The 25,810-nt window shown below is 41.2% G+C and overlaps 1 long non-coding RNA gene across 33 annotated transcripts in view; it reads right to left on the bottom strand.

The window, feature by feature from the left end:
* The window catches only part of LOC110393160, a 267,894-nt gene that overhangs the window by 139,690 nt on the left and 102,394 nt on the right, over window positions 1–25,810 (bottom strand). For 3 of the 33 annotated variants that reach the window (XR_002434841.1, XR_002434839.1, XR_002434826.1), the window contains one exon: window positions 15,831–16,107. The exons of 26 other annotated variants lie outside the window; for them this stretch is intronic. This is a non-coding gene — a long non-coding RNA (uncharacterized LOC110393160). Of the gene's footprint in view, window positions 1–15,830; window positions 16,111–18,288; window positions 18,408–25,810 lie in introns of all 33 variants that reach the window. 4 more of the 33 variants (XR_002434842.1, XR_002434832.1, XR_002434840.1 and 1 more) reach the window with 2 other exon arrangements.

Here is a 25,810-nt window from a genome sequence, read left to right as displayed (position 1 = left end):
CAAAAAAGCTGACAAGAATGTAGATGCATACACTCAGCTTACCAGAGGAATAAGTCATTATGACCACAAATGAAACCAACTTAGACACTTATCTCAAAAACAGAAACATAACTTATTTGTTGATGAAAATCTCTGCCTCTGAAGATCAAGTTTTTAAGATGAAACATTGAATTAATAATTTGATATCCATTGAGTATTACTTGTGGTGAGTTTATTTATTTAAATGAGCAGAGGTATCACTGCTGTATTTCTATATAAAAATACTCCTTCCACCTATGTATTTCTTCCAAATAGTTTCAGGCAATTTTGGCAATGTTCTCAATTACTGCAAAACACTGCCACCAAACAGGCAGGTGTTCCAGAATAGGAGGGGCTGAGCTTTCATGCACTCTGCTCTAGTGGAAGCATCTGAGGACTACAGAAAGACCTTTACTGACATCTCCTCCACTTCTGCACAGTTCACAAACAGGACTCCTTTCTGACAGGCGATGCTAACATCAAACTTCAGAATGTGATAAAGACAACTGCAAAGCTCCCAGAGCAATCCAGAAAGCTCCACTGACCCTATGTTTGGAAACAAGCATGCTAAAAATATGCCAAAGATGCATCAGAACAGTAAAACAGAGTTGAACTGCTGGGCCTACACTGAATTTCTCAGCCTTCCTGTGGATCTCAAAACAAGAGTATTCACAGTCTACCCCACAACACTTGGCAGTGAGAAAAGTTGGCAGAAAGCCTTGGGACTGCTCCACTCCTTGGGACTAGACTACTTGCCAAAGGGAAGAGCTGCAACCACCACGAGGTTATTCAGGCACACGAAAAGCACGTAAAGCTATTTGAGGAAGAATACACAGGTGCTGGTTTACTTAGCGTTTATTTCTCTAACTCCTACCTTCAGTTTCACAGCCCATATCCTGGTTAAAATACTATTATGTAAAAAGACACTGCAAACAAGATAATTGCCCTCAGGTGGCTGGTTTATTTCAGAAATAATATACTCAAAACATACTTTGCACTGCAGTCTTGTAAGTCAGCAGCAGCCAGACTTCTACTGAAGAGTAATGCATTGCACATAGACTCATAAACCAATACGTAAACCTGTCAAATCTCCATCCATTACTTTTCATTGAACAGAGGTATGTAATACTTCTCATTTATCCAGTTACTTGCAATGAAAAGGCAAATAATGTCTTTCCACACTGTCTCTATTCTTTAAACACCCAAGATGTACAAATGCACATACAAGTACAAGAAATGTAAGTACACTTCCCCACTCCTACAGCACAAATCAAAGGAGTGGAGAAAATTCCTCACTTAGAAGGCTAGAGGACAATCCAAGAGTTTCTAACCCAACAGCCTACATAAAGCATACCACTGATGTTCAGCCACATGCTCTGTACCCCTACCTTTAAAGTGCTGCTGTGCACATATACTCTCACCAACATGTTCCAGAAGTTTGCTCACCCAATACAGCATTCCCTAAACTGCAGAGAGATGTGTTTGTCTTACAACACCATAATAAAGATGTGCATGACCCACGATGCTCCTTGCTGGTAACACAAGGATGATGCAACAGGAAAAAAAAAGCAGACAAACAGACATATAAGCACAGCTCCGACATTTCCTGAGGGAAAACTATAGTAATATGGCCCTGACATTCTCTTCCAAGAACAGCCCATTCTGGGGCCCACTCTTCATCTCCATGCTATTTTCATACATGCATCCTGTTAGGAACCCCAGGCAAAGAGAAAAACCCCACAGTTCAAAGCACAGAAATAAAACTTCTTCAAGCAGCATGTCCATGCCAATTTGCCCATCATTTTCAGAGCAAATAGAAAAATCCTCCTCCTCAAATCTGCAACCACAGCACTTTTGCCATGAACTGGCTGTGCCTCAGCCCCACCTTCTCATCCACTCTGTTCATTTTGAGTGAGTAGCCCCTCACTCAGAGTTGGCGTTTCTTTGGCAGTTCCTGCTGCAAGAGTCAGGCAGAAGGAAAACCATCTCTGAGAAAATTTTCTCCTGTTCATGAATCTCAACCTCTCTATGCTCTCTTAATAATGGCAGATACCCTATGAACAAACAAAACCTCTTCTGCCTGTATCCTTGATTGACTTCCCTTGATGGAGAATTCCCCAAATGCTGGAAGAGAATATCTTTCCAGCTTTCCTAGGAAACCACATTTGCCTGAGAAAATATAAAGCTTTTTAAGGATTTCAGATCCTAGAGAAAGAAAGATTTCTCTGAATATTTAACGAGGGAGTAAAACAGAAGAGTAGCCCCAAGGAGTACAGGTCTCAGCAAACAGACTAAAACCAGGCCTTTAAAACCTCAGCGCAGTAGAAATTCCCAGAAGGCCCTTCGGCTGGTAAAAGGATGCTGCACACTTATAATTAATGTAAAACTTAATTAGAATCTCTGGGAAAAAAAAATCCATTTGGAAGCCGTTATAACAATTATTTATCGTTTCTATTTCTAGAAGAGACATCAGAGCCCAATTCTTGGAAACATTCAACAAATGTAAAGAAATCAGGTTCTGTTTGCCAACATAGAAACATTCTGCGGGGTTTGCACTCTCTCTCATCACCTGTACCCTGTACCGCCTATTACAACACATCATTGGACATGTACAACCGAGTCATTGCACAGCACAGCTGCTGTTTTGGGATCTCCACCTGCTGCCTCCTTCGTGTGCTTTAACGCAATTCTTTCCCACGAACAACCCCACACAGCTGGGAGATGAGATCTTCCCAGACTGCACACACCAGCTGTATTGCCTGTTGGCCACATAACAGTGCCACAAGCCTGGAACAGAAGCCCTGATGCCTTGCAAACCAGCTGGTACATCATGGAGCACTGGAGGTTGTCAGTGCACCAAAACCTCAGCCTCACGTGAATTGAAAAATGCTCTTAGGAGCCACCTACTGGCAACGAGGAGTTAACCTGTAGCATGTCCACATCGAGCTGGGATCTCCTGGGCAGAAAAATCTCCCAAGAGCCACTCATAACTCCACCATCTCAGGCACCTACTAAACTCCTCCATTCACCACTGGAATCTTCTGAGCAATCATGTGCAAACTGCTTACTTAGGCTTAGTTAAGCATTACAGATGTGTTTAATAATAATTTCTAACATTTCACTTGCTCAGTGTGCTAGCCAAACCTTATCTTATTTTCCAACATTTGGACTCTAAAAATAGAAAACACTGTAGAAGTCATATGTTATCTTCATTTTAAATGCAAATCCATAGCAAACATATGTGGGAAAAGTGGGAGAAAAATCCAGGACACACAGCAAATTGAAGTGCCACAATTCAAAGACTCAACTCCAAGACTGGAACTGCTGGGTAAAGATGCCAAACTAATTCCCAAGAGCTGGGTTGGAAGAGGATAGGTCACACTGGAACACTGCCACTGGGACAAGAACATGTGAGATGTGTGTGGTCAACCCCTCAAAGGAGAACTGGTCTTCCCTTAGCACAGCATGGTCATGTGAGTGCAGACCCTTGGGCAAATACAGATACACTGCAGGTGGCAAAATGGGAGAGAGCAGATGATGATTATGCTGCATCTCATGCTTGGATGGATTAAATTGCATCCCTGCTAAGTGAAGGTCCAAAGGCAAGGAAGGGCTTCCAGCAGTGTTGTTGAAAGAGCTGAGGGATAATTGTAGGGAAAAAATACATGTTCAGCAGGTGTTACCTTTCCAGGAAAGAAGAATTTTCTGGCACAGGGACACAATCACAACATACATCAGTTCCCCATCCTGAGGACATGACCCCATTGCATCCACACTATAATAGACAACAGCCCCTGGCACACATCACTCGCATCCCAGCTCAGGGGAAGAGCACGGCCAGTACATGCAGCTCTCCACCTTCAGCGCCCAGCACTTCACATGAAGGGAACAGAAGTGCTCCAAATGGGAGCCCTGGTACCTACCAACTCATACACGATGTGGATACCAGTGGATTAAGAAAAAAAAAATTCTGTAGCAGTTTCCCAAGATCCTAAGTATAGCCAGACACACACTAATTTTGAAATAACAAGGGAGACAACGACTACCAGGAAGGTCTCAAAACCAGCCTCTGTAGACTGACAACAAAGTATCGGGAAACCGCTACAGAGGGAATGAATCATGTTTATTCTATTACACTTTGCATGGCAGAAGATTTCCGAGGCGTTCCAAAAGTCTATCAGAGCAGAGGTGGGTACCAAAGTAGAAAAACAACTTTTATCAGAGTTCCAGAGGCTGTAAATTCAAAGAAAAGAATGGAGATAAGACCCACAAAGTAATGTCATGGCACCTGACATGTGCTGTACTTTATTAGCAAGGCAGACATTAAGTTTGCTGACTTGTAAACCAAGTTAGAGCTATCATTTTTCGTAACATCTTCCAGCTACAAGGGAGAAGACGGTAGCTTTAATGTCTGTGCCCTATTGTGTTTCATATTTGGTTTTAGAGATAAAGTTTCATTATTTTCAAATCAAAAGTAGAACTCAAAGAGATCCTGTTCATATATCATCTTTACCTCAACGCTCAGGTTTCAGTCAGCCATCATTAGTACACCAACATTGTATTAAGACCTAAAATGCTGCCAATTGTCTGTGTTCTTGGTCAAGATCCAGCCAGTTACTTGGTGTGAAGTGGTACTGTTTCTCAGCCTAGTAGTAGTAATGCTCCACATGTTTTTTTTCCCTCCTCTCTCTTGATGTCCTGTTCTACGCCAACATGTCTTAGTGAAGCAGTCTGGCACACTTCTCCATTCTTTTTAATGGTTTAAAGAAAACATATTTTTCATCAAATGAAAGCACTTTGAACAGAATCTATTACGAAGGAGAGAGGTTTTTTTTTTCTCCTTCTAAGTGGCAGTTTTGTTGGGCACAAAATTCATAACCCAAGGTGTCTAGAACTGCTAAATTTAGAAAGTCGAGTAATAACAGTTCTACATGGGCCAAAGGATGATCTAAGGATGAGGGAAGCAGTATATCTTTTTAACAATTGAAAGAGTTGGGAACATTCCCACAGTGAGAACACACTTAGCAAATTTCTCTGCAAGCGGGACACTTGGATGCACAGAATATTTCAGCTACAGAAGTAATTCCACTGTGTTCTGTGCTGAAAGCAGAGGTCAGACTTAAGGGAATTATATTAGACATACAGTCAGACAAGACATGCACCTCAGGGAATAGCTCCTTGCACAGATATAAACACACCAGCTGCATGCAACCTCTTCCTTCCAAGATGCCACAGCTGCCTCTCCTTTCTCTCTACCTGTCTTTTATAAAAGCAGAATTTGATGCTGTGCTAAAACACCAGGACTTTCCTCCCTACACAAACACGATTCTGCACTCAACTAATAAGGGAGAAGATCAGATAACTACTCCCAAAACAAGCCACTCTGATCTCAGCCAGGTTGTTAGTCACAGATCTGCATCCAGGACTATGTGACACTGCCCTCTCATAAAGGGGCTGCCAATAAGAGGGAAGCCCATGTCAGATATTCTCAAAGGACATGGAAATCGTCCTCTAGTTATTTTTGCTGGTCTATGGGTCCTCCTCTGATCTTTTCTCCTTGCCTGTTTGGCTTGGGGAAGAAAAAGCAGAACCCCAGCTGAATTTGCTATCTATATTTGGACTCAAGGAAAGGAGAAAGCCAGACACTCATCAAGAAGTCAGACACTTGCTGACCCCGCAGGAAGTTGCAGAGAAACAGGAGGTAATACAGAAGCTATTTTCTACCATAACTTAGGCAGTCTAATCAGTTCATTATTGCAACTGAGGATCAGAAATAAGAGTGACTACTTATTAGAGATGACCCCAAGCCACAGACATCCAGATACAAACTCCACTGAAGCTCTCTATGAATCCAGGTCTTCAGCCAGTTACAGTGCTGTAGTCCATGGACCAATGAAACTGTTTTGAATGCAGTAGAACAGGTTTCAAAAGATAGAAAAAAGACCAATTGGAGCCAGGCAGAGTTGGTGGCACACCCCACTAGGAGCAGTTATTTACCTCTCTGCCTTTTACAAGGTGACTTACTATTAACTGGAAGAGAAATAAACACTAGCACAGTGGCAGAGTGTCTCTCAGGACAGTCACATGATATTATGCACCTCTTGTTCTCACTTCCCCCACAGCTAAGTTCTTCTTTCTATACCTGTTTATTACCATAGGTTACCAGACCCTGTCTGAATTTTGACTCTGATTTTTCATCTGGCTCCATGTGCAAGAAAACTGGACATCTACACCAATTGCTACCAATTTCCAAGCAAGTTCTGGGAGGAATACCCACATGAGTTATGTTAGCTGCCTAATTTGGGTGATCGAATAAGCTTTAGGCTCACTCTAGAAAAAGAGGGTATTTCCTCCAGCAGGTGATTTGAAGCAGTGGCCTGAATCGGTCCCTCTCACCACATCCCACGGAGGGAGCTCACCCTCCAAGTGTGATCATACACCTTCAATGACTTGGGTACTGAGTTTCTCCCTACCTGGGCAGGCAGGCAGTGATTCATCTGCACAGCCTGAACAGATCAGCTGAGGACTTCAGACAGAAATTTCTGTGTGTGAGGCCCAGCTGATTTGCTACAACGACCACTGTGTTTCTAGAAACCTACAGAAACCGAATTCCTTGTAGCTTTTTTGAGAGCCCAGCAAAAGCTGTAAGTCTCCACCCTGAAGACACGTGTAACACCAGCTGAGTTCCCCAGAGAGAGAGAAAAATGGTGTAGCCAAGTCCAGGCTGGAGCACATTTTGAGTTTTTTTCCATTCTCAGCTGAGTGGCAACACATTTGAAAAAGCAGCTTGAACAAGTCATTATTCCAGGATCCAGGGAGCACCACACACATACCTCATTTTAGTTCCACTCCCAAAGCAAGCTCTTATATTATGAAATCTAACCACAATTACGCTTTCATAAATAGTGCAGTGTCAATATCCTGATGAATCTCTAGTCTGAATTTAAAAAAAATAAAAAGGAATATTTACAACTAGTCTTACTCATTTTGAGTACAACCACAAAGCAGGAGTAGGAAGAACTGATTTATAGCAACCAAGGAGTTGATACAGCCAGAATAGTTCCAGACTGATGAAGGACCGCAGCTGCAAATTACTACTGCTTTGTCCACTCTGTCTTAAAAACTGCTACTTTTCAGAAATGCAGGTCTGAGACAGCTTCTGGGTGATGGGGTGCTCTGAAAGTAATGCCTCCTATGTAGTTTCCATGGAAACATACAAAGAGCACAATAACACTATTTGATGGAACAAATTCTCAGCTATAAAACACTATTTTTCAACAGTCACCACCATTAGCTATGCATTTTTGCCAGTGATGAACAAAAACCTGCATGCCGCACTTGTAAAAATCCACACCACTGGAGGTGACCCACTGTAACTGTCGCCACCTCTGAAATGCACTGCCCACCACCTCATTGTGCTCACATCCACTGCGTGGTTTCCATCAATGTTCATCAAGCATTGATGAATGTCAATGGGTGCCACTTTTTCTGTATGGAGGGATTCAGTGACACACCTTTGCTTCATCCTCAGTTCCATGTCAGACACCATTTTGTCAGACTGTCCCTCTGCTGCCATCTGTCATACAGCAACAAAATGTAATAGGATATTGGCAGGAAATATCAGTTTCTACTGCCATACCACCAATATCCACCTCTGATGTCATGCGCCAACATAATAAAATAGGTAGTGTTACTTTCAGAGCAGCCCTTGTATATATGCGTCAGCATGATGCAATATACATACACAAACTCAGCTTGGGTTTCAAATCAAAACTTGACTCACCTACTTTTCCTGGTAGCACTGACCAGTAAACACTATCAATTTAATAGCGGCCCATTCTGTTTGTTTGTTTGTTTTCCTTTTATGTTATAATGAGTAAGTTACAATAAATTTGTAGTACATACTATTATAACAAAGAATAATAATACGGTAACAGAAGTTGGAGCCTGGGTACCTGCTGTCTACACTAGGCTGTGCACTGACACACTTGTCACACCTTGGGTGCAGCTTGCCTGCTGCTCACCAGCTGAGCTACTCATAAAATAGATGCCCTACATATCCATTTCAGAAGGTGTTGTGAATAAGGGCTTCTGAGTGCTTTGAGATCCTGAAAAGAATGGCAATGTACCAGATGCAAAGTATTTAATAACAGCCAGAATCAGAAGGGTTAGCTAATTGTAAGAGTTGCACAGACATTTGTACAAGGAGTCAAATGGGAAAAACAAAAAGAGGTTGGGCTTAGCAAGCTAAGTGCTGCTGGGTGATCTGTACCTCCGAATATTAAGCCAGCAGTTTCAGTTCCAGGCAGAGCACCAGTCTGCCTGCAAACGGCAATGAGGTACAGCTGCTCACTAGGCCAGGAGATCCAGAGGATGATTCTGGCCAGGGATCTTGTTTTTTTTATTAGGCACTCAGTGATGACAGCATCTCTGGACACTAAAAACATATGGAAACCTGCAGACATGTGACTACATTGAACAAAAGAAAGATGGTTTTACTTCTGAACTCCCTCAGCCTCCTAACAAAAGGTTGTGCAAGTGTTCCAGCAAGATATCCTGGACCAAATGCACTCTGTTCATTGGAACAGACAGCAATGTTTTAAGTTACTTTCACAGAATGTACCTAATTATGTCATCACAAACTACAAAGGCTGTAAGAACACATGCTATAGCCAATATCTTGACATCATGCACACATGCTTAATGTCTTACTAAATCTTACAAGTATGCGAATAACATCTTTGTTTAACAACAAAGAAGCAATGCAGAGTTTACTTGACTTAATCACTTTATGTATAAGATTATTTTTTTCTAGAAACTCATAATCATGTGAACGAGTATGTTTCTGCAACATCACAAAAGCATGCTTTCTCCCACTTGTTTATTTTTCTTTACCCAAGAGAAGGTTTTCAATGTACTTCACCAGGTATAGTCTCTGTTTTTCTATTTTTGTTGTTATTCATGTAAAAATAGGTCTGTGATTAACTGAAATAGTGTAATATGTCCAAAATAACTACAGTTAGTAACAACTAGCAAATACTTTCAGCTGCTTCTGTGAGAAGTCCAGCAAGCAAACCCATTGGCAGGCGTAATCCGAGTGTTTGGAAATATTTCTGGAAATCAGATTTGGGACATGAAATTCTAAGTATTTGCACCCAAATTCTGATTCCAAGCACTAGTTTAATCCAATCAGAGCAACCAACACAGCTCAAATTTGTATCCTGTGTAGTCATAACAAGCTGCCTGAGATCAATTTACAGATCAAGATGTAATTTAAAATGCTAAATAAATTCATGAAAACGCTACACTGTTCAGAGATCATTTAAGAATAGAGAAATGAAGCTAAAAGCATCAAGTACAATATGCTTTAAAAATTCTTTCCAAGATGATAGTGAGTCTAAAACACTAATAAAATCTGATAAAATACTTGAAAAATATGAGCACTAGAAACATGATAAATATAAATTTAATGTTCCAGTTAGCACATTTATCTTTTACACAAATACCTCCACATCTTACTAGACCTCCAACTCTTCAACTGGAAGCATTCAACCATTTCCACATTTTTGATATATCTGGCTGTTAGATAAACTCCAAATATGCAGTCTTGAGTTAAATGATAACGTCTGCTGGGTACATGTTTTATACTTAATTATCAGAGAAAGTAATTTAGGGCAGACACTTAGCATTTAAACCCACTATCCCTGCAAAACTTCTCATATTTATCAGCATTTTGATTAATGGGTGTGTGGTTTTCTCTTGCCAGTGTAAAAGATAGGGTCTAAACTCAATGGACAGATGAAGAGATTACACATCACATTTTATACAGGCTCCTCCATCATATCAGATGAGCCACTGACCTTTGAGAATCTGCTACAAGCAGAGTGAGTGTAACCTCTCTCCTTCCATAAATAGAGAGGACCAGAAGTAAATGCCCCGTTTAGATATAACCTCAAGAACTGCAAAGTCGTGAATATGTCAGTGAGATGAATAAATTCACTGTACTTGGAGAGTAGTGTTTCAGGGCCACAGTTGGGAAATAATCAGAAGTGAAGAAAAATATTTGAGTATTTATGGCAAATATGAGCTAGACCTAAGAATACAAAGTATAACTTCGTGTATAGGGCTTCAAAAAAGCATATTTTTGAGCAGGAAGACATCTTTTTCTTGAAGTCTCAACTCCAAAATGATTTGCACTGTTAACTCAAGGCCTCCCAAATATACTCCCTTGGACAACAGATACCACTAAGAAATGTCATGGATTAAAATCTTCATTTGATCAGTGTGGAGATGACACAGGGGAAAAAGAATACAGACTGGAAAGTCAAGGAAAAGATCAAACTGGGTACACACTGGATCCAGAAAACCAACACTCTTCCAAAATAGAAATAAATATTTAACTTTCAACCTCTTGACACCTACCAAATTATCATGTAAGATTTGCATGAAGATTTGCACGTCTCCATTGCAGACTTCTGTAGTGAAGACAAAGCAAAAGGATATTGGCAGATAAGTGAGGTACAGACATGCAGAAAGAGACATGCCCCAGGGGCAGCAGCAAAAACAAGATTTTGTTTTCTTCAATCCCCAGCTGTCCAGCCTCCAGGCACTCACCTCTACAACCTTTGGGCACACCAATAAATCAAATATGACAGCTACATGCTTCCTTCTCACTCCCTTCCTTTAGTACTGTGAGCAGAAGGCAAGAAAGTTGGTCCAGAACACCATTCACTGAGGTTGAAGACTGAAACTCCATCGGGCCTCATGATGGCAAGGTTACTATCTCAGTGGTTATATGCGTCTCAAGCTTCATCTCTTCTTTCTAGAATGCTAAATTTGCCCTCATTCTACAAAGCCTATTACACGTAACATCCACCTATCACACCTATCAGGCAGGATTTTATCCTTTTTTTTTTTTTTTCAATACTACTTAAAGGTGCAGTGCTATGCTCAGCCCAGCCAATGACTATCATGGTCAAGTGCCTTGGAAAAAAGTTTGCACATCTTTTATATTGGCAAGTTTCCTAACCACTTCAAGTAATCAGATATGAGGTCTTTTTGACTAAGCATATCCTTCCTTTCTACTCCTTTTTTACTGTCTAGATTAGAGATCGTGGTAATGGAGAGCTACTGGAAAGCACGCTATGTCTCCAGCAGGCTCCCAAGGAAGTCTGATGGCACTTTGTTCCTGCTTTCCCCAGTCGTGGTCATGATTTGCATACCAATGTAAGAAGAACCAATTACAAACTGCTATTTGTCATCACAATCTTCACAAGATCAATTACAAAAAGAAGGTTGTAGGAAGCCTTGAATTTTGAATTTCAAGCCTTGAACCTTTGGAATGTAAGGTTTGGATTTGATAGGGAAGGGAAAACATTTGACAGAAGCTGTAAAACTAGAGGTAGACAAGTATAAAAGAATCAGAAAACTACAGAATAATAAATCAGATAAAGAATTTGGATGCTTGTTTTATTTTTAAAGGTGCACAATTACATCCAGGGGGAGAGACTTCTGCAGAATTGATTTCTTCCATATTTTTGGCTTTCATGACTTACATTTAAGGTGAACTCAGAAGCATTTGAAGATGTCCATGCTCAGAGCTTTAATCCTGGATACATAGCTTGTCTGTTAATCTTCAACACTGATACCCCCATATCAACTCTCATTTGGTAATTTAAATTTTAAGCAATCTTGAAACCTACATAACGACGGATGCAAGACAGAGAAAAACTTTTTTGGAGTCCAAGAACAGCATGCTTACACAGCAAAAAGTTTTAGAAGATAGAACATTTTATGTTCAAAATGTTTTAGAAGATAGAAGATCCTAAGAGAGTGAGTACTATTAAACTTCAAGAAGCAGAAAAGCTACACTGAACTAGTAAAACATACCAGAAGATTGAACATGTTACAAGCTAAGGTACATAGGAGTTAAGTTACATAAGATTAATTTTTTGTCTGATTGTAATTACTTGTTCTAATCCTCCAAAGACTTACATTCAGTTTTGATATGTCTGTCTTAAATCTCCGTCTAAATTAATCAAGACACTTCGAACTGGAATACACAACAATTAAGAATCTAGCACTCAAGAGTTGCAGTTCTATTGCTGGTGGTACCTAGCCCAAATGTGTGATGAAACCTTATTCTGCTTCACTTAGCAATAATGGTCAAAGATGTTATAGCTACATGTATATTTTCAAAAGTACAGCAGAGAATGGGAAAGAAAAAGACCTGGCGTCACTTCATGCACCTTGAAATACTATACATATCATTACATCTGAACTACAGGATGTGTTATCCAGAGAACTTTGATTTTTTATTATAATTCATTCTATCTGATATATAGTCATTGAAAATTGGATAGCAATTTTAGCATCAAAAAACTACAAGAGAACACACGTGCTTAGGTATTCAATTGAGCAAGGAATTGTATTACTTATTATATAATGTAATAAATGGTTTTAAAAACATAAAACTAGCCAATGGCCTCATTATCCTGTTCTCTAATAAAAGAGCTGGTGGTCTTTTGTAGCCTTAACCTAACTAACTTCAGCAGCACTGGAACAGGGAAGACCAAAACAAAGATCCTTGCAGGTGGGTGAACAAAGCAAAGGGCTTGATTATACACACACAGGAATGTTAAATGGACACTTCACAGTCAGACGAGCCAGTAGTTGAAACAGGCTGCCCAGGACAGTGGTGGAGTACCCATCTCCCCTGAACGATCTTGAGGGTCTTTTCCAACCTAAATGATTCTATGAGTTCTGAAATTGGAAGTGTATAGTAGACAGGTCACACTGAAGCACGTCCACACTAAGTAAGTCAGGTCACACAAAGTGACAGGGCAAAGGACCTGCTTCCCAGACTCTCACCTGGCTGCACCACCTTGATGCAGTGGTTCTCTTGGACATCTCTAAACACAGACGTGCCATATCTGTGAGACCTGGATCAAGCAAATCAAACCCTTGTCAGAAATTCTGAGAATGAAATCTGAAATGGACCTGAAACTGGGAATGGTACTGGGTATCAGCAACAGAGATAAAAATAACTGATGCAGTGGAGTCCAACTGCCTGATTAGGAAACTGTTTATACCCTTTTAATGGCTAACATTACTACAGTCTCATGGACAGACAATTAGAAAATACACAAAATGTGCTCTATCTAGAGTCCTCCTAGTCATGTTTGCATGTGAAACATGCAAGTCATCACTTGATTTCATCTCTCAGAAGTGGCTGAACCGGACAGTACTGACTGTTCAACAGCCTTCTTGGGGTTATCTTTCAGCTGCTGACCCCTGCATCACTCTGTAAGTGGGATATTCCCATTACTTCCAGCAATGCAATTAACTGGGAGGCCCATTAATGAATCTGCACAAAAGAAAAATGTTTTCATTATTTGACATTTTTACTAGAATGAGCATTTCCTAGGGAAAAAAAAAAGGCTGAAATCAAGGCAAAAAAAGCTTTTCATGTGAGCAACAGAACAAAGTCATTAGCTATTCCAGAGGGTTTAAAATTCCTGACCTGCAAAAGGAGAGAAGTGAGCATTCCCTTCCCATGCAGAGGGAACAGATAATGATGACAGGAATAAGTAGGTATGTATACAAAGGAGCCACATTAAAGGAAATATGCTTAGACCTCAATAAATGTCCCTTTTGGTGCTGAAGATAAACTTCAATGTATAGTAGCATGCACTGAAGCAAAATAAAAAATAAGTCTTGCTAAAGCTCCCCAAGTCTTTGTTGTGAGCAGGGATAGATAAATTAATTACAACAAAGAAAAGACTTTGCTTTGGAGGGAGCTTCTTTTTAGCTGAGTGTCGCTGAACTATGTAGCTGTCATGGACACCTAACCACAGATCTCAGCAGACAAAAGACAAAGAAAGGAGCATGACATTTGCCGTTGTGGTGTAGCAGAACAAGCAGCAGCATGAGTCATCTCCTTATTCTTGCAAGCAGGTAGAACAATTACAATATCCTTGCTTTTTCATTCAGAAGGACAGAAGAGGAATAGAGAACATGCCCAAACCCATTCTTCTGTCTTACAGAACTTTGACTGAAATCAGAGTTTTAGCAAGAATCACAGCATTTCACTCACTTAGCATGTTCCAACTCCAACACATAGCCATTAAATGAAGGAAGAAATGCAGTAACTTAAAAGAAGTATGGTGAAAAACAGAACAGAAAAGAACAGAATAGGACAGTTCTGTTTGAAGGGACCTTCAAAGATCAAGTCCAACTGCCTGACCACTTCAGGGCTAACCAAAAGTTAAAAGTACGTTAATGAGGGCATTGTTCCAATGCCCCTTGAACGCTGACAGGCACAGGGCATCAATCACCTCTCTAGGAAGCCTTCTCCAGTGTCTGAACACCCTCATGGCACAGAAGTGTTTCCCATTACCCAGTCTGACCCTCCTCTGGCAGCTCTGTGCCATTCCCATCCTGCCATCAGTGACCAGGAGCAGAGCCTGGCGCCTCTCTCTGCTCCCCCTCCTCACGGAGCTGCAGAGAGCACTGAGATCACCTCTGGGCCTCCTCCAGCCTGCACAGCCCAAGTGCCCTCAGCCTCTTCTCACAGGACACACCTATCAATCCTGTTATCAGCTTTGGACCTTCCTCTGGAAGCTTTCAAGGATCCTAACACCCTTCTTACATTGTGGAGCCCAGGACTGAGCTCAGTATTCAAGGTGAGGTTGCACCATCACTAAATAGAGTGGGAAAATCACCTCTTTTGACCAGCTGTCTGAGCTGTATTCAACGCACTCTGAAATGTGGTTTGCCCCTTGGCTGCTGGGCACACTGCTGGCTTCTGCTGAGCTGCTGTCATCTGCACCCCTAAGTCTCTCTCTGCTGAGCTGCTCTCCAGCCACTCTTCTCCCAGTCTGTGCCTGTGTCTGGCATTGGTCCATCCCAGGTGCAGCACCTGGCATTTTCCTTTGTTGAGCTGCATGCCATTGCTGATGGCACAGGTCTCCAATCTACCTGGATCCCTCTGCAAGGCCTCTTGTTCCTCCAGGGAGTCAGCAGTACCTTCCAGTTTAGTACTGTGTCATGGTTTTGTGAATGTCATGGTTTTGTGAATGTCATGGTTTTGTGATTTTCGGTTATTGGTATTCCACATCATAACATCATGTAGTGGATATACCTGGTTCTCAGAAGAGAAGGACTACTACAGTCCCCATGGTACTTTGCTCCTCTGTTACCATTTCCAGCCGGAGGGAAAAGATAAAAGCTCGCAGTATAAAAACTTGCAGATCATGAGACCTCATCCCTTTTCCGCTGTCTCTCGTCTTGGCAGCACCTCGCTCTCCAGCCGTCTTATCGTCGGTAGTAGAGTAAGGCCTACCTTGATTTTGGGACATTCTCTCTCTCTGTATTGGATTTATCAGCTTAAATTGTAATTATATTGTATTATAGTGTGTTGTTTTGCATTCCGATATTTTATTTAGTAAATTAGTTTGTTTCTCCTCAGATTGTTGCCACTGTTCTTTGCTCTCAGGGCCATCTCCTTGCCCTTTTCCCCTTTTCCCTTTTCCCGGGGCATGGGCCCGTGGATCCCCTGTCCCCTTTGTCACGGAACCGGGCCAAATGCCCGTAAACCGTTGACAGTACTGTCAGCAAATTCATTTAGGATGCACATCCAGATCACCCCACTGGTGACCGGCCACCAGCCAGATGTACCTCCTTTCACTACAATCCCAGTCATGGTCCTCCAACTCAGAGGACCGGGAAGCCCAACTTCTGTCACTACTATTAAGCATCAAGGTTAAAAAAAAAAAAGGCAATAAACGCCTCCATTGTTTCTTTATCCTTACTTGTTAGGTGACTATTCTCTACAAATAGAAGTCCACTGCTTTCCTTCTACCTCCTCTTGCTGTTGACATATTTGAAAAAGTCATTTTTGTTGTCTGACACCATAGTGGCCAGTATCAGCTCAAGTTGAGTTTTGGCTCTTCTTTTCTCCCTGTAGACGCAAACTGCAGCTCTGTACTCTCCCTGTGTAGTCAGATCTTGCTTCCAGAGGACATATATTTTCTTTTTCTGCCCTAGTAACAGAAGGAACTTCCTGTTCAGCCAAGCCAGTTTTCTGCCCTGCTGGAAAAAAAAAAAAAAAAAAAAGTGCAGTTTACACTGATAGTGCCTCTGTAATTCATGCTGTTTAAATCATCAGTTATGGAGGATCTGGCAAGTTAATGAGTGTTGCTAAGACTACAGGATCCCATTAATTCTGCCTTCTGTGACTTTTTCCACCTAGTTTGAAGACATTTAGCCCATGTTTACAGTTCAGGAATTAGTAGAACCACCTCTCAAAAAAAGAAAAAAAAACCCAAAACAAACCCCAAATGTTTGCTTTAACAGATTAAAAGTGCAAAAGCTGTCCAGTAATCCTATAAAATCCATGTTTACATGACAATTTAGAATTCCACAATGAACCTTAGCTTGAAAAAAAAAAACAGAAAACAAGAAAATGAAGAAATTGAACTGGGAGTCCATCACCAGGTATGAAGTCCTGAGCAATACTGATAGTTTCTTTTAAGGGTAGCAGAGCAGAACAAACACAACCCTACGATCAGCTCCACTTGTAGTCTGCTTACAAATCTTCAGCAGTTTCTCTTCTTGTGTGTACTCACTTTCCCACCCATAAACTTGTAAAGAGATTAAGGAAAGTTTTCCCTTACACCAAAGAAATCAGAACCAGGTACTATTCTGACTACAGCCCATTTGCTTTCAAAATCTGTGCATTCTCCTGTTAACCTCTTCAGGTCACAACTACTTATGTGCTTCAATGCTATTGCAAGTAAAGCAGTAGCTCTGTATGACACTCCTTCACTAACAGGGCTTGACAGAAAAATGCCTGAGGTAACAACAAGAGCTGTTATTGAGGCACAGAGAACGAGTGCCTTCCCAGTGTTTCTCTCAAGATCAAGCCTCTGGAGTGCTCATGCACCTGGCTTTGCCAGGGAGGTGTGGTACCATGGGTGTTTCTCATGCCTGAAAGCTGAGTCATAACTTCAGTCCACAGAAACAAATGTAATGAAAGGTGAATTTTTTTCTTTTCCTTGCCACCCTTCCGTATATTTCTGCAAAGATGCCCAACTACTGGAACAAAAAGTACAGCTGCTGTTGCTGCCCAACTAACAAGAGGGGCACATGCCAATGCACATTCCAGTCACGTGCACTAAGGTCACTCCATAGTAGGGTTTTCTGTCCTCATCCCTAAAAGTTAAAACCTGAAGTGTGAGTCTTTTGTATCTGTTTGTTAGCATTAACAATTATAATCCTGAATATTCTAGTTATTTGTATATAAATGTTCAATCCCTTGTTTAATCCTGCTAAATCCTCTGGCCTCGGCAATACCTTGTGGCAAACATTTTCACAGTCAACTCACATCCACAGTCAGGGACTTCAGAGCTTGCAGGCATCCTGCCATGGAGCTGGTAACACCACAGCTCTGCAGGCCCAGAAGGCTCAGCTCTAGCTACGACTCTTCCCACAGGGCACAGTGAAGTACAAGCAGCATTGCAGTTTCACTAGCTCTGCTGGAAAGCAAGATACAAAAAAACTAGGCAAAGGTTGGCTTCTAGCCCTCTTATCAATCAGAACTAGTTTTGCTGCCTGCCCTGCATATTGGTATTTCTGTTCCCATTCTTGGCTCTGCAGTGTAGCTCAGAAGCTCTATGACACCCCACAACTGGCAGAGATGACCCAGGACTATGTAATGTAACACACAGAGGAATAAGTTTATTCTAATTGTGATCTGTTATCACTACTGTCTTAGAGAGTTAAAAGCAAGTTGGCTTTGAAATGCTAGGTAAAAGCTTGCTGCAGAGAATCTGATGCACTGCATAGAGATATCTTTGCTGAAAAAAATTCATAAATTTCACATTGTCTTGCATTTGAACCACCCCTCTCTCCAGACATTCCACCACAGAACTCTGTACCCACATGCCAATCTCATTCATATAAAGATTCACTACCTTGACAGTTTGTGAAGGAGTCTATACTCTGTTAGGATGCTGTCTGTGCAGTTCAGGAACTGTTAGACCACCACATACTTTCATAGTCTTGCTCTGAAACTGCAAAGGCCAACTTTTAAAAGTAGACCTTGAATAAAGTTTTGCTGTTGATGATTCTCTCAATAAATTTAATAGATCATATCTTCTTTCATCAAAGAAGATTTAAAAAATCTGTATAAATTGAAGAGAGAAGCAAAAATAATATTTTTGGCAAATAATTTATGACATGACAGATTTAGAAAGTCATCAATAATACCTGAGCTAAGTTCACCCAACTGAATTAAGACACCACAAAACTGCAGCCTACACGAGCATAGGAATTTCTGCTTGCTTGGTGCTCTGCAAGATCTTGGAGGAACTTGGCATTTGACAAATCTGTATGAGAAGAAAGAATTAAGTAAAAAAAAAAAAGAAGAAATAATAATAACTCAAGATTATTTGTGATAGTTTTGTGATATTTAGGCAAATTTTAAGATACAGCAATAGAACAGGGAGAGAAAGATCATGAGCTGTGACGACTTAGGCCTGGCAGAGCTGGACAATTCCACTGGCTTTCACTTCATCATGGGATTCAGATCAAAATTGACTGTTGTTTTAAAAACTCTCCACAGGCTTACTCTTGCCAATCTGCGATCTGTGGCCCTAGTGTTCAACAAGCACTGGCTTTCTTTCCAGCTTTTCACACATTCTCACTTCCAACAGTGCAAAAACTCTCTATCCCTCCGCTCCCTAACACTTGTTTTGTGATTCACCAATGTATCAGTTCCACCCACACAAACAGAATTCAACAGAAACAAAGAAAAACTACAACAACAATCTCTTTTCTCCACCCTGCTTTCCTCTTGATTTCTCCCTCCTTTTACAATTGTTTCCTATTTGCCTTGGTACCTCTGCTGATGTCCTGACTGCAAGACTACTCAGACAAGGGAACATGAAGTACTCCACTTCCACTCTACTTTCCATTTTCGATGGTATGTAGTTATCTGTAAACCCATTCCAGACTACATATGCTATCCTATTTAACCCTGGAGTGATGGGAGATACTATGCGAAGGATGCTTTATAAAATTAAAGGTATCATCTGGCTGTAATAAGATAGCAAAAAATGACCCAATACTACAACCAGAAACTACTGAAGAAGGGAAAGTGCAGTAATGAAATACATTTCAGTGCTTCCAGGAGACAGCATTGTAATATTTTTTTTCCCATTGACAAAACATCTTCTGTGGGAGTAGTAAACTCTCCGTGACTTCACTTTGGATGCAGCACTGGACTTTATATCCTCCCTGAGCACACATAGAGTGAGGAGTTTAATAAAGATCTGCTCTAGAAGAGCACAATGAGAACTAGATCCACATCTGTACGTTTCTAATGTGAAAATAACTTTCATGAATTTGGAGTCAGATATCTCAAGTGTTTCTCAAATCAAAGTACTTCATTGCAAGGGCTCTTGACAGCACTACAGGGTTTAAAAAATATTTGTGCTGGCAGGTTTTTACTCAAAGGACGAGCTGTGCCACCATTGCCTCAGTAGCCATGTGGATATCAGAAAATAATCCATAGAGGTAAAAAGTTCATAGAATCATAGAATGGCTTGGGTGTGAGGGGACCTTGAAAATCATTGAACTCCAACAACCCTGCTGTGGTTAGGGTTGCCACCCACCAGCTCAGGCTGCCCAGGGCCCACCCAGCCTGGCCTTGAACACCTCCAGAGAAGGAGCATCCACAATCTCTCCGGGTGGCCTGCGCCAGTGCCTCACTGCCCTTTGAGTAAAGAACTTCTTCCTAACATCTAACCTAAATTGTGGAAATTTAGCTCGCAGCGGAAAACCAATACACAGTAATTCCACACCAGGTACATGTTTATCGCATAAGGGATACTAATCACAGGTAGACAGGAAGAATACCTCTCTACAAAAGGAACAGGGTACAGTAGGAGATAAGAAGTCTTCAGGTGCACTTAGACCTAAATATTTTGCAGAAAGTCTGCATTCCATGGAATTATTCTGGTAACAAGATGAAAGAGGAGTGTCAAAACACAGGCTGCAGTAAAGGACATTCTCTCCTTTCTCTTGCTCTGTGATGTCTTATTCACCTGCTCTGCCTGTTTGTAAATTCATCAGCCAAAAATCAGTTTTCAACAGCCCATTCTCCCCTCTGACTTCATCTTTTTGCGGTGTGCTCCTCTGAACTTTCACTGTAGAATCTTCTCCAGTTTGTGCCACGACTCAAGTGTTTGTCCTTCAGATCACACTCCTCAGAATACTATTCTCAGCTACAAGGAGTCCGAGACAAACTCCCTGATTCGATCACCCATGCTCTTACATGAATTTCACATGCTGTTCAGTGCAAATTTAATAACTGAGAAACATCTAGTAAATAAAATTATTCGTAGAATCATGGAATATCCCAAGTTGGAAGAGACCCATAAGGATGGATCATCGAGTCCAACTCCTGGCTCCACACATGACCACACAAAATTAAAACCCTATGTCTGAGAGCATTGTCCAAATACTTCATGAACTCTGGTAGCCTGGGGCCATGACCACTGTCCTGGGGAGCCAGTTCCATGCCCACCACCCTCAGGTCAAGAACCACTCCTTAACAGTCACCCTGACCCTCCCCTGATGCAGCCCCATGCCATTCCCTTGGGTCTTGTCACTGTCACCAGAGAGCAGAGCTCAGCACTGCCCCTTCGCACCCCTGGTGAGGAGCCACAGGCCGCTGTGAGGCCTCCCCTCAGCTCTTCTGCTCTGGGCTGAACCAACAAGGGGACTTCTCCTCATATTCGGGTTGTTTTGTTTTATGAAAGCACATATTCAGCAAGTACCAATTATCTATCACAAATCTGAGTAAGTCTCTGCATGTCCAATTCCTCAAGCAGAAATTAAAGGCAAGTCTGCAGCTCTATCCTCAATTTGATGTATACAAATTTTCTCCTTCCCTAAGTTGTAGCACTACCTTCTGCAAACAGAGTCACTAAAAAGAAGGAAGAAACTAGACATTAAAAAGCAGGATCCTTGCCAACAAACAAGGAAGGCAAGCACTTAGTGAAAGCTGTAAAGCAGCACTCAGTCCCATAGCAAAAAAAAATGACAGCTGGCATTTTGTCCCGTGGGAGGGGGAGCTAAGAGGAAAACTTGAATATTATCCGGTAAAAGAGGCACTGGATACAGGAATGCATTCAAGTTTGATAAAGAAACTTCATATGAGGCACTTACTATTATCCATAGTCAAACTGCAACTTCAGCAAGCCTCAAGGCAGCATCTCAGTACTGTCCCTATCAAGGATACAGTGGTTAATTGAGGCCTCTACAAGGACACTGGGTCCTGTACCACCTTATTGGGCTTTCATGGTAAGGTTTTGGTAGCAGAGATGCTGCAGGGGTGGCCTCTGTGAACACAGCCCAGAACACAGCTGCCCCATGTCAGAAAAGACATAGAGAGAAGTAGGCCTGCAGCCACCACAGTCAGTGCAGAAGGAAAGCAGGAGGTGCTCCAGGCACAGAGCAGAAGTTCCCTGCAGCCCAGGAGCAGGCTTTCCCCCTGCAGCCCATGGGCACCATCTGGAGCAGATCGCCACATGCAGCCACGGAGGAGCCTGCAGTGTGGCAGTGGATGTGGATCACTTTGGGAAGGATGGCATCCTGTGGGAAGGATGCAGTGTGGAGCAAGGGCAGGGAGTGGCCATGGAGGAACGGCAGAGACTAAGCATTATGGACTGACTGCAGCCCATGTTCTCTGTTCCCTTGCACTGCTTGAGTGGGTAGGGGGAATGTGTTTTTAGTTTACTGTTAGTTCCTCACTGCCCTAGTCTGTTAGCAACAGGCAGTAAATTATATTAATCTCTCCACATTGAGTCTGTTTTGCCCATGATGGTAATTGATGAGTGATCTTCCTGTCTTTATCTCAATCTATGAGCTTTTCTCATCAAATTCTCCCCCTTCGCCTTTTGAGGAAAAGGTGTTAAAGAGCAGCGTGGTGAAACTGAACTGCCCATTGGTATTAAACCACCACATATTTCAGTTGTGATGTTGTCACATATGACGTTGTCATTTTGGAAGTCTAGGAACAACAGAGATTGCTCCTTACAAAGTCAAGCTTCATGAGTAAGCACAATATGCGGATGGGGCAGCAGCCTTCTTTCCAACCCCAGTTCTTCCCTTCCAGCTTTATTTTACTGCCATATTCTCCCAAGAATAGAGATCGTCCCACTGACCAAATCCAGTTGGTGCTCAATTATCATCATCAAACACCTAACTATCAGAGAGGTTACAGCATTGTAGTTTCTGTCCACTCTCTTTTCCTTTAAGTCAGTGTGCGTGTATGTGTATGCGTTTGGGAAAAGATGGGTGAAAAGAAGATTAAGCTTCTGAAACAAACCTCTGCTATTCAAAACATGATAAAAAATCTAAGCTAGAGGAGGCCAGGTTTCTTCCTCCTGTTTTTAGGTCATGGACACAAAAGCACAGTGCTTCTGCAGTGGGACACTTGGCTTGCACAGTTGTTCCTGTGCTGAGCGGCAATCTAAGGCATTGTGTTCTGTGCTAGGAAGCAGACCCTACTTCCTCAGCCTGCAGAGATATTTACAATCTCTGATTTTGCACCTTTAAATTGAATTGGGCATCAGATCAATGAAAACAGCCTGCAAGTAATTTACAAACCTTCTTAGACAGCGGAGGGTCAAATCAGGAAAAACAGCTTCATTTATTCATTGCTTCTGTCCAGAAAAATAACAACAAATGAGCAACTGCCAAACACCTATACAAGTATTTGGCTAAGAAAAAGCCAAAAGTTAGAAAACAAAACCAAAGACAGGCAAAGATCACTCCATTATGTGTAGGTCCATCTTACCAAATCCCCTTGAAACAAACTAACTCAATATTTTCTTCACTTTTTTTTATCTGCCTTTTTTTTTAAAGCTAACACCAATACAATTCAGATACTCTCTCTCTCAAAAAAAAAAAAAAAAGCAACAAATCATTAACGGAGCTCCGAGTTAATAGCTTAAGAATATAAAGAATAGCAGTAATGGAAAGAAAAGATTTAAAGAGCATGGAACTATTATAACTAGTCTTGAGAGAGCTCAATGTGAAATCAACCAGAAAACGATTGCTCTATATCTATAAATACAAAGTACTAAAACCAAAACAAAGTCTTTAGCTTCATGACAAATAAATAATAAAATAAATAAAAACCACTCCCCTAAACCATTTTAGGGGGAAGTATTTAATGCAGCTATAAAGTAGAGAATTTGTTTTCTTTATATTAAGTGTAGCTTTGATTGAATCTGTAGAATTAAACAGTAATGTTATTGTAAGTAAAACAGAGGAACTGGAATTTGTGTTTGGCGTATAATCAAGAAAGAAGTGAGTCACAAAGTCGAAGGATGTGATATGCCTTTATATGGCTTAGTTAGAGTTACTTTTGATGCACTGTAAAATAAAACTATTCCTTACGCAAAGAAACAAGTATCTTTTCTCTTCAAATATGCACAGAGAGCTCATGCCGCAATTGTCTGTATGTACAAACTCTCCTTACAAACAGATTAACATGTATAACATGTTTGAGGTTTGGCTGCGCATGCCCTATAGGTATAGCTGACTGACAGCATGTTCTCAAATACTTTGTAACTAATTGCAGGAATGTATTATTCCATTACTTTTTACAGCATTTTAGATGACCTACTATAATCAATCACGTATACAAAATAATCTGACAATCAGGACAAAGCCCAGTCTTTCCAGCTCCCACAATTCCAATCATAAGCATTGGAATATTTGATACTTTGGTGAAAGTCCAAGCTCCCGAAAGTTAGTGGTTATGTGAGATCCAAAACTTTCATTTAAAACTAACAATGGTATACAAAACCTTAAAATCATGACCCAAGAGGCATCTTGAAACTCAAATTCAGAAGAGACTATAAAAGAGAACACAAAATGTTCCTAATTAATCTTAATGACTTGGGTTTTTTTTCTGCATCTCATGACTCAAAGCCAATAACACACACATTTTGGAGAATTAACATCAAATATTTTAAATCACTGGGGCGGATGGTACCAGAACCCAGACAAGAGATTAAATACCAGTCCAGTGACCACCTAGAGACCTCATTCTGCAACACTCCCATCTCTTTTCTCTCTCTATCAAAGCCAACAAGAAGCCAAAGTGCTAGTAAATGGAGCCTACCGATTTACACAGGTGTCACTGCAATACATTTACACAGTGGCAGTATTCAAATTCCACTTTCCTGAGCCTTTGGGATAACACTACCTTGAGCCTCAAATACGTAATTGCCCTAGACACCATAGCTTCATCCTGACAGTTCTGCCATTTGATTCACTGCACTGGCAAATTGAGACACTACAGTTAACATGAACTGGATAATCTCAATCTATTCATAACCCCCTGCCTAGACTTCCTTGCTGTATCTCCCAATCAGAAAACAACAAAGTTGACAGGACTCATGCATAAGGAATCTGATAGAGAGTTGCACCAAATCTCCCTCTAAAGAAAGTGAAGTAAAGCATATGTACAGGTGTCCAGTAGGCTAACGACTAGTATTAGAGCAGTGGTAAGCAGAGAAGAGGTTATCTGGATGATGAAACAATGAACCAGAGCATCAAAGCTACTGCAATACACCCAGTAAGTGTCTGATTCTGGAGTCGCTGTGAGTTGGTCGATTGATAACCCAAATCTAAACTGATTGGGGTTAAAATAAGGACAGTATTCACTATCAATTATATTAACATGACAGCAAACAGGGAAAATACAAGAACCATTACATAACAGAGATGAAAGAAGAGCTGTAAGAGTAAATAAGCATCTTCTGTTTGTGTGGAGGATGTGCTCTCCACTTAATGGAACCACTGTTGAACATGATACAAATAACGTACACACTGCAATGGTTCAGGAGAGTCACAGCAAACCCATGCAACCTGGCCTTGAATGCCTCCAGGGATGGGGCACCCACAGCTTCTCTGGGCAGCCTGTTCCAGCGCCTCAGCACACTGAGTAAAGGATTTCCTCCTAACATCTAACCTACATTTCCCCTCTTTTAGATTAAAGCCATTCAAGAACAGTGTTCTCTTGCATCAGCAGAGATGACTAACACACTTCAGGCATGTCTCATTTCTGGATAAGTTAACACTGAAATAGTACTTAAAAACACAGATTTTTCTATAGTTTCAACATTTTTCTACTGATCCTTCATAGGAACTTAGACAAAGAGATGACAGTACCATTTGGAAAGTGCTATTGAGGGTATTTCAATCCAGGAAAAAAAAAAACAGTCAAAGTAATAACTGACAAAGTAACACAGGCCCACAAAATCACAAGCACTACAGAAGGGACAGGAATCACTGATGATCTTTCTCATTCTCTCTCTCTTGTTCAGTCTCCCTGGAAAAATACAGGTGAAGAAAAAAACAAAGGTAATAAAAGCCTGTTTCAATGCACTAAAACATGGTTCACCACACTATGGAGAGTAAACACATGCAAATCCTTGCCAAAGGATTCTACAGATGCTAAAAGCTGGATGGAAAACTGGATATGTTTCTGGAAGATAAATCCCATGAGGGTCACTAAGACTACAGGAACCACTACTTCCAGCTAAAGGCAAGGCCAGGTGGAGATGTGGGATTGCTATGGTGAAGTATCACACACACCTGCTCTCTTCTTACTCTTTGTTGAACACAGCACTTGCAGCCACAACTGGAGAAAGGTCATCAAGATAAAAGGACATTTACTTGAAGCCTGTATGACCAGTGACATGTTCTT

The sequence above is a fragment of the Numida meleagris genome, chromosome 2 (genome assembly GCF_002078875.1).
Source record: "Numida meleagris isolate 19003 breed g44 Domestic line chromosome 2, NumMel1.0, whole genome shotgun sequence".
In the NCBI taxonomy this organism is placed as follows: Eukaryota; Metazoa; Chordata; class Aves; order Galliformes; family Numididae; genus Numida; species Numida meleagris.
The sequence above is the reverse complement of the archived record's forward strand: the minus strand, read 5'-3'. Positions and strand labels throughout refer to the sequence as shown.